Raw genomic sequence first — 8,040 nt, forward strand, 5'->3', positions numbered from 1 at the left:
GAATTAATTCAAATTAATTCTCGTTAATTCGAATTAATTCAAATTAATTCACGTTAATTCAAATTAACTTACGATAGTTCAAATCAATTCACGTTGATTCAAATTAATTCAGAGGGGTGTACACCAAAAATTCAAAGTTGTTGTCCCCCTAGCATTTTTTCTTCCTCAGAGTTAAACCGGCATCAGCTAGCCGAGTGCGGATTTCCGTCAGGACAATTATTATGTCCAAAAGTGAAGTGAGTAACACCGAAAATCCTATCAATGAGACGTTGAAATGTTGCAGGAGAATTGTGTTATCCGAACGGCAGTCGACTCAACTGATATGGCCCCCTCGCGAGAGCAGTAAATGAGGCGATAGCCTTACAATCCGTACTCTGAAACCTGAAGCTTAAACTCCGAAGCGCACAAGATTCATGCTAGATGTCTAAAACATCGGAATCTGGAATTTCGCATTCTAAGGTTCTGGCCATAAAGTTTTAAGCTTGAAAGCAGAAAGTTTCAAACTTACGAGGACGCACAAAGTCTCATAAACATCAAGCATAAGATTCAATTTTGAACAAAATATTTAAGATTGAAGGTTATAGTGTCGTTAAATTATGCACAAAACCTTACCCATACTAATTTTATTTAAACATGAAATTGAAGGTTCTAATCTTAAGGATTGAATCACGAAGCTTAAAATCTGAAGTACTATAAACCCAAAGATTAATGTAAATATCCTTGTTTACACCTATATCGGTGTCCTTGTTAGAAACATGACACAACTCATTGGAGGCAATACTGTATTAATACTGCAATGAGCTAATATTCCATCAGATCTAAAAGTAACGAAGTCTCAAATCGATACTAAGTATTAGAAATGCCACTTTTTAATACGGCTACTATACAAATGAAAACTTAAACTTTATTTAATCTCGCTAGAAACTTTAATTATTATTCACTTTAATCCGTAATTATTACCTACATTACCAAAATGAAATGTTCATGCAAATAAATTTCGTCAGCTTGCATTACAGTCTGGGACAGCAGGACCGGGAACGTTATCGATCAACTAGCTTTTGACAGTTTTTGCATTTTTATGATTTAAAAATACCTTTATGATACAAGATGTAAAAAAGAACGAAAGGAAGATACTGGAACGTGAATAATATGACAGATAAACGACTTTAGTCAAGGAACGTGTTAAATCTAAACAAAGCGCTTCTTATAAACTTTAGCATAACTTCAACAGGCAATTTCATTTAATATTCTATTCCATTACTTAGCTACCTCTCTGGATAAACGTAATTTATTTACCTCATCTTTTGAAGTTTAAATGTAAATAGAAAAAAAGAAGGGGCTCTTGGAATTAAATGTTAACAAAAATTCAAATGACACGATATCCTGACATGCGGACATAAATTAAAATTAAGCTCACGTCTGTAAATGGATTACAGTGCCACTGAAGGTAAAGTGCTTTTGTTGTGATAATACAAAAGAAAGATAAAGCACTAGGAAGGATTAAGCGTAATCGTTCCAAATGTCTAAGTTTCTTTGTTCAAGCCATTGCAAAATCACGAAACACAACGTCCCTAGTGTTAAGCGTGGTGGTTTTATCTTCACTTTGCGTTTTACATCTCCAAAGGTACTTTATCATAGTAAATTCATAATGCAGTCTGTTTGGACGGATTGTCTGAGTGCAAGGCGGAAAAAGATCCATTGGAAAATCCCGCTTGCATAAATTAAAGTGCCCTCAATTCTCAAAAGGTACATTGAAATGAAATCGTTATTACTCGAGTGACCAATTATCCTTTGTAAACAATGAAAATAAAACCTCGCCCTTCCATGGGCCATTAATATTTTGCACCACAACGTAATATGTCCCAACTTCATATTCAGCTTGAGCTAATTGGTCACCTAAATTTCCTAAACGGTAAACAATAAAAATCGCTATAGAATATCTGCTATTTACTTTCTATTTACAGAGCCTAGTCTATCGAACTTCGAGTAAAATTTCGCTTGAATTTCTACCGAATTACTTACATTTCTAATTGGATTCAGTAATTTCCTCATAAACTGCTTTTCAATTTTTTGTGAAATTCTGTCACACTTGGCTCAAATAATTTTGCAAATGACTCCATATTAATATCTCTCCTGAATTATGTTGGAACACCTCACAAATGCATTTTAATGTGCTTTAATCCCTCTTGTTCGGCGTCATTGTAAAACGTACATTTAACTCGATTTCATTCATTCTTTATTAACACGCTTGTGAATAGCCATTCGAAATTGCTTGTGAATTTTTGATGAATTCGTTTTTAGTTCTTTAAAGATCTTTCTTTTTTTTGGCGTGTACTGTGTTCTTAACTTTTCTTTTAGATTCCTGTAGAATAACTTGTAAATCTTAATTTTTTTTACCTTGCCGTTGTATTCCTACCAATTTCCACTTGAATTAATTATGAATTTATCTTAAATTCCCACTCAATTTTTTTCGAAATTCTATTGAATTCGACCCAAATCTCTTATTCTGCAATTCTATCTAAATTTCTTCTCATTTTTCCAAAAATCCTTTTAATTTTCTGAATTCTTGTTTTATTCTGCCCTTTCTTTCAATTTTCATTTACTCTCTTTCAATAGCTTTTAAACCCACCGAGACTTCATGTTACTATGGATTTATATCACATTCGTTCTGAGTTGACTGCTATCTAGCTAGATGCCTCTTGAGATTTATTTCTAAATCCTTCTAGACTTCTCTTAATTCCTTTTAAACCAATCATGTGTCTTGTTCTTTTTAAATTTCTTTCTAATTTTTAAGCGATTACTTGTAACTTCTCATTTTTTTAAATTTTTATTACGCATAAACTGCAATCTTACGCTTCTGTTAACTTTGTTAACTTGGTCTTGAATTCCTGATGAAATTCTATTTGGGTCTATGTTGGGTTAAATTTATTTTGACCTTATTTTCACTCACATCAATTATTTTATTGTTTTTGGAAGTTCTCCTGAATTTCTCCTTAAATTCATTCTTTCTTTATTCCATTGGAATTACTTCCTAATGTCTTCTGAATATCTACCGAACTGCTGTTGGGTTTTTGCTAATGATTTTGATTAAATTTTGGTTGAATTGCTTTTAAATTATTCTTGAGATCTCCTTAAAAACCGCTGAAATTTTCTTAGTTTGTTCTTGAACTCAAAATTTTCGTAGGTTTTCTGTGCGTTTCGTCTTGTCGCTTTTGAATTATTTCTGAATTTCTCTTGAATGATCACTATATATATTGCCTTAATTTTCCCCGTCTTTTTCAACCCTCCCGAATGCTTATTGGATTTCTATCGAATTTCTATTGGCCTCTGTGCTTTCATCTTGAATTGGCGTAGTCTGTCGAATGTGGCTTGCAGATCCTGGAGGTGAGTGGCGGCGTCTCGGGATAGGACGATAATGTCATCCAGGTAGGCTAAAATAGTGATGCCGGTGACTTGACTTTGTAATCGATCGATGAGTCGTTGGAAGGTTCTAAGGGCGTTCTTTAGCCCAAAAGACATCCTTTTAAATCGGTAATACAGTCCTTTTCGGCTACCGCAATTTGACAGTATTCGGCCTGGAGGTCGATGGTACACATAAGGGATGCCTTGGCGATGTGGAGTAGGTCGCCCATCCTGGGAAGCGGGTAGTTGTCTGGGACCGTGACCGAATTTAATTGCCGATAGTCGCATGCCCTTGTGGAGTCGTCGGGTTTGGGTACCATACGATCGGGACTACCCATGCGGATTCTCACTTCTCGATCACTTCCTCGGTTTTGTCCGGTTGTTGTTTCAGCGTTACCGTCGCGTGTATCCAATAGAACAGTGAAGCGTTTGGTGTGAAGGTGGCGCGATTTGCGAATAGGAATTGATTTAGCTTCTCTTTCTCGTGCGGTGAGGAGGGATATTGTGCTGCGTGTTCTTTTCTTAGGAGAATGCATGGACGGCGACAGAGGCCGTAGGGGTGTCACCAGTTGGTCTGGGAGCGCATTCGAAAAGATGAAGTCAACTGTTACTTATTTAACAGGTGTCTACGGGATTCTTTGGAGTAGGTGCAGCTGCTGGTGTCTGGGGTCTGCCTGTGAGAGCGTTGTGTAAGGAACGTTCGGCTATTAGAATTTCATACACAACTTTTGATTAACATCTGAAATAAATCTTGAACACGAATATAAAAAATCTGACATGACAGCTCCAGATTCGAAGAGGCACACAATTAATCGATTGACAATGACAAAAAATTATTCTCAAACACAATAAAGACACTAAAACAAAATCCCTGAGCGGAAGAAAAGCTTACAAACCTTGTTTAGACATATTACCCCTCACGCATGCGGTCGATAATTGAAATTTAAAAAAATATATTAAACTACTTAGTTTCTTTTCTTAATAGTTGGAGACTTTTTCCATAATCGAACAATGCGCGTTAAGCTTCTGCACAAATTTATTATAAAAAATGGCGAACTGTGTCTGCAATAAAACAAATAGGGCCGACCGCCGGTAATTTAGCAAGATATATATGCTTTTCAACCGTCGAGAATACTGACAACCCCGTTTTCTCGTTCTCCCCAGTATTTAAGGAAAAATCACTTCTACCATAAATATCCAATAAATCTCCAATCAACGGCGGAACGCACCAAACGTCTCTAACTGAAACGCGCAATTCTTCGAAACACAAGCGATAAAATTTAAATGAATGAATTATTTACAAAATTTCTAAAAGGGAAAATAACGATAAGATACAATAATTCAAATGAAACGAGCTAACTTTGCGACTATTTCGTAAATAATCCCCCTATTGATTTAATAAATTGATATATTCTCATATACAAGATTAGTGGGGTGACCATAGTTAATAATTCGCAAGTCTAACGGCATTTAACCCTTCAGTGCACGATTATAGTGTGGAAAAGACCACACTTTTCGAATTGTCTTGTTATTATTGTAGTACCTCTGCCAATGGGATCTTAGGTTTACATATGCCTCCTGGGGTGTATTGGCACGCTATAAAACACTCTGCATAACTATTTAAATCGATATTATACTTGCAATAATGCTTATTGATTGTAATAGATAGAACTCTACTTAAAAATCAGTTTCCCGCCACCTGCAGCCACGGAATTTTTGGAATAGAATTTGCAGACTTGAATACCATGACCGACATATCGAATTTTTTGTGATCATTTAATCATAATATCGACTTAAATCGTTATTTTTTTATTTGCAACATTTTCAATTAACTACATGCGAAATTAGATCATTCACTAGTAGGCGGGGGACATTTTGTAACCCGAAGGCCAATCTTGAAATGAGTATAACTTTTGTTTGAAAAGTGATTTTAAAAACCTGTTCGACAATTTGGTTCCTTAACTCACCACAAATTTCGTGGAATTCTATTTTCGTTGTCCGACCAAGAATTGCAGTGGAACTTTTTTTTTTATTTTCAAAAACTAATTCCAGATTCGTAATTTTCATGTTCAAAAATCCCCAGATACCAAATTTCGTCGAAATAAGAATTTTTTTCGCACCCCCAAGTAGGAATCCGCCCTTTCGTGGTAGGAATTTTGAAACAATTCCTTCAAAATCGAATAGGGCATACCCGAAAACCTATTCAAAGGCGTGCCATCCATCTTTGTAACTTTGTAACCAGAAATCCAAATTTCACCACTTCTGTGGGGGTGGCTCCCAAACAAAACACGTTGGACCCTCGGTTTATTTGGAAGAACTGCTGATCCCCTCTATCACCAAATTTTTTTTACATGCGGGCATGTAACACCCTGTATACGTATACCGGTAATTATTCTTGGTATTTATTTATTTATTGTCCCTCTCTTGTTCTGGGTCCTTACGAATTAGGAAAAACTTAATTCGGAGTAACCGGCAGAATGCTCCGAACTGGTCTAAGGTAATTCCCATCACTGCCACAGATGAAAAATTCACCTCAACCCAGGTTCGAACACCCGACCTCCAGATTCATAGCCCAACGCTCTACCATTCAACCACAATTTAGACCGAAATAACGTCTATACATGACGTTGTTTACACAACAATATTGTTTTGCGAGTAGCCATCGACGACCATTTGAGTAGGAAGTAGTATATCTAATTAAAATATTAACAACCTAAGTTCGGCATTATCGGCTGTTTGAAATAGAATAGATTTGAGCTTTCCGTTTATGTATCTTAGAGTAATCTTCATCCGAGTCTTCATCTATTCAAACAACTACAATAAATCGAAATGCAATTTAGAAGTGAATGTTGTGAATCAATCCCGAAGTAAATGGCAGAGTCTCTCGATGCAGAGCAGTAAGGGCAAATTTAATTAAAACTCGAAAGCATTGATACGTAAATTTAAGTTAGTAAACTTTGTAAATGCAAGTTGCAGCGCCTTTTGAAACTCAAATGGCATTGAGTGGACCAGCACATAATGTCGAAATAAATCCGTAACGCTTCGACTCGCAAAAAAGACAGTCAAGTGTAAGAATACATGTGGCGCAGAGAGTGCACTTATGACTGGTAGTAAAATTAATGACAATATCCGCACGCATTCACAAGCTATTGGTTCCTGAAAATGAAACTTTCTGTCTTTTTCGAAATAAAAGCGACGAAAATTTGCATGTCAGCGAACTTTGCGGAAATGCATTGAAATTACAAAGGACGCCATTGTCAAGCGGACTCGCATGCTTCCTGCTAAAGGAATTAAGTGGATTTTCAGAACGATTTAAAGAAATCCGCCATTCGGCACAGATTCAGCCTGGATATAAATCTACCACTTTCGTACATTACTTTTAATGTTAGAGAAATGTCGGTTGGTACTTTTTTTAGGCGTATCCCTTCAAATACCTTAAGATCAGAATAAATGGCGAGGCTTCCACTTTCAGCATATTGTCTAATAAATCCTAAACTTGGAACTAATAAAAAGAGATTCTCTACCAAAAATTGTGCTTAGTTTGGAATGTACTTTTAAAGCGTCTGCTAATTACCCTCGAATAAGCTTAGAAGGGGGTTTTCGCGGAAACAAAGGGAAAGAGAAATTGAGATCGTTATGTTGAGGATTTCTTGGGCGCTTGGTTTCGACTAATAATTCACTCGTTTCGCATTCATGCTATTAAAAATTCCTTTACAGAATTGTTTTCTCATTTTTTTAAAGAAAGCTTGGCCGACAACGAAAAGGGTTACAAGAAGATTGCTATTAAAATATGATCGGCAGGCAACATAATATTTATACAATTTGAATAAATATTTACCAACCATTTCAAATAATTATTTTAGGAAGCGGCTTTCGATGTATTTTCCCCTAACCAACATGCAAATAACCTGTTTATTTAAGGTTTTAATGAAACCGCTTTTATTTCCATTCACATTTCTATATATAGGAAACATCAATTTTTGTGACGGAAGCAACGCTGTCATTTATTGCTCATGTGGATCGTTATTATCACATCGCTATTTCTAAAGTTTTTGGCATCTCAATTGAAGAGCAATCAAATGACATTTATTTTCAATCTCTTATTCTCAATCCACTTGAATTCTTGTCAAGAATAAGCCCTTTTATTTTTCCAAAATTCTTTTAGAAGTTTTTTATGCAATTTGTTAAGCTTTTCTTCCTATTGAATGTTTCCCACTAATCTCTCTAAAGCTCGTTCAAGATTTTTGTGAAAGTAAGAAAATTTCTTTTGAATTCCATTTCATTTCTCACTCATCTCATTGTGAGTCTTACTCAAAATGAAAATTCAAATTCATAGGTAATTTACAAATAGTGATCAACTCGTGGTCAGAAAATACTTTTCGAAATATACTTCCACAGAAATAACGGAGATATAATTTTTTAAATCACTAAATGACTAAAAAATATTGTTACATTCACTTTGGGCAAATGAGATAAGCACACGGTACGTTCAGGCAAGCTAGAGATGACTTCTGGTACACTACACTAGCAAAAATAAGCAAATAGGCAAAAGTAGTAATAGTAAACCGGATAGGTTCCACTTAATCTTTGGTAAATATCAAAAGAGAGAGGAGAGTACTTACCACAAGGAGAAACAAG

This window comes from Photinus pyralis, unplaced genomic scaffold, assembly GCF_008802855.1.
Source record: "Photinus pyralis isolate 1611_PpyrPB1 unplaced genomic scaffold, Ppyr1.3 Ppyr1.4_LG7, whole genome shotgun sequence".
Classification (NCBI taxonomy): domain Eukaryota; kingdom Metazoa; phylum Arthropoda; class Insecta; order Coleoptera; family Lampyridae; genus Photinus; species Photinus pyralis.